Below are 2328 nucleotides of genomic sequence, written 5' to 3'. Positions count from 1 at the left end.
ACCTCCCTACCTCTCTCTCCGACCTGCTGACCCCCCCAACCCACTACCCACTGCCTCCTCTCGGCTGCCTCCGGCCTCCTGCGTGTCCCTCGTGCCCTCTGATCCATCATGGGGGGTCGTATTGTCAGACTTTGGAGCTCTCTCCACCGATCCTCCGCCTTTCCCCCTTTCCTCCCCTCTCCTATCCTTCCCCCTCTTTTAGATCAAGACTGAAAATCTTTCTCTTTGACCATGCTCACGGTCACCTTCTGCCTGTCTCTCCCCTCCAACTGGCTCTGCGTCAGGCTCCACCACTCCGAGACGCTACCCTCATAAAGGGCGCTGTGTAAATACAAGTTGTTGTTGTTGTGACTTATCGGCTCACTGAGAAGTTAATGTTATTTACCAGGAGTTCAGTATTCAGGGTGAAACGTAGGGCAAGTTTCCTTACTCCACACACACACACACAGACACATACGCAGACACAGACTCACACACACACATACTCACAGAAACGCACACACAGACATACACACACAGACATGCACACACAGACATACACACGCACACGCGTTTGCCTCTGTTTACCAAGCAGTAAGTAGGACCTCGCTTGTTAGTCAGCAGCCAATTAATTGCACGTGCACAGAGGTGCCCCACAAACAGTTGCGGATTGAAGTGACCAATTTGTCTTTTTTGCAAGAATTACTATTATTACTATTATTATTAGTGAGAGACCTGAGTTCGATTCCTGGCCGGGCGAGGCCTTGGACAAGTTTCCTTACTCCACACCCTGATAATAATCCCTCAAAAAAAACAATAATAAATTGGTCATTCCAATCCACGACTGTTTGTGGGACACTGCTGTGTACAATTGGCTGCTGTGTTTCACCTACAAATGTAGTCAATTCACTATTCTGTGAAGCGCTTTGAGACGTCTAGAAGACGTGAAAAGCGTATATCAAATGCAAGGATTATTATTATTATTATTATTGTTGTTATTACCATTATTATCCCAGTCAGCTGGTACAGGACAAGGTACAGGAATCTGAGGCCACGAGCCAGCTTTATGAGTGAGCTAATCTTACAATGGCTTTCACTTCCACATGAAATCACTGCTTCAAACCAACTGAAACCTTTGAGCTGTACAGCAATTAACTCCAGACATTCCTAACTAACAGGTCACTGAGCTCCGGGTGGTTAACTGTCAGGGGTTTTATCGTTGGAGTCCTGCAGCTCAGTGGTTACAGCACTCGCCTCACAAGCGAGAGGACCTTTGTTTGATTCCTGGGCGGGTCGGGGCATAATGTCCTTATTTCACACGCACACGCCTCTGTTTACACTGCAGTAAGTAAGAATACGGTTGTTAGTCGACTGGTGGATTACTTTTCTGGGGTAATATTCCTTACAAAAAATAATATATTGGCTATTTCGATCCACGACTGTTTGTAGGACACTGCTGTGCGCAATTGTCTGCCGCGTTTCGCCCACAAATATACAGTCAATTCACTTTACAGTGTACTCTGTGAAGAGCTCTGAGATCTCGACGTGTTAAGGCGCTATATCAAATGATTATTATTATTATGATTATGGAATCACAGAATCTTACAGCACAGGCGGAAGCCATTCAGCCCATCGTGTCTGTGCCGGTTCTTTGAAAGAGCTGCCCAATCAGTCCCACTCCCCCGCTCCTACCCCGTATCTCTGCATATTTTTCCTTTTCAAGTCCCTGTCCAATTCCCTTTCCGGCAGTGCGTTCCAGACCGTAACAAATCGCTGCGTAAATGTCCCCTCGTCTCCCCTCTGGTTCTTTTCCCAATTATATTAAATTTATGTTCTCCCGTTACTGACCCACACACCAGTGGAAACAGTTTCTCCCTATTTACTCTATCAAAACCCCTCATCATTTTGAACACCTATATTAGATCTCCCCTATCCTCCTCTTGCTCTAAGGAGAACAATCTCAGCTTCTCTCGTCTCTCCACATTTCTCTCTTGTTATCTTCTTCTGGTAATAAAAATCCTTTGGTTTGACCGCAATAATTCCATCTTGTGTCAGAGGTTAGGAGTGTGGTGGGGTGCACACTATCCCTGACAGTCACTACACAGTCACTGAACACACAGTCACTACACTTTACAGTAGCATATCCTGCTAAGCTCTTTGAGCCACTTCAATGACATGATAATTGGTTGCCGTGTTTTGGCTACAAAATACACAGTCACTCCACTCTACAGTCTGTTCTATGAATGAGATGTCACGACGACATGATAAGGCTCGATATCAAATCCAATGATTATTATATTCATGTCAGGAGGACGTCCCAAGGCGCTGGACAGTCAGAGGTTTATACCC

Source organism: Callorhinchus milii, unplaced genomic scaffold, assembly GCF_018977255.1.
Source record: "Callorhinchus milii isolate IMCB2004 unplaced genomic scaffold, IMCB_Cmil_1.0 Scaffold71, whole genome shotgun sequence".
NCBI classification, from domain to species: domain Eukaryota; kingdom Metazoa; phylum Chordata; class Chondrichthyes; order Chimaeriformes; family Callorhinchidae; genus Callorhinchus; species Callorhinchus milii.
Note: the sequence above shows the minus strand (reverse complement) of the source record.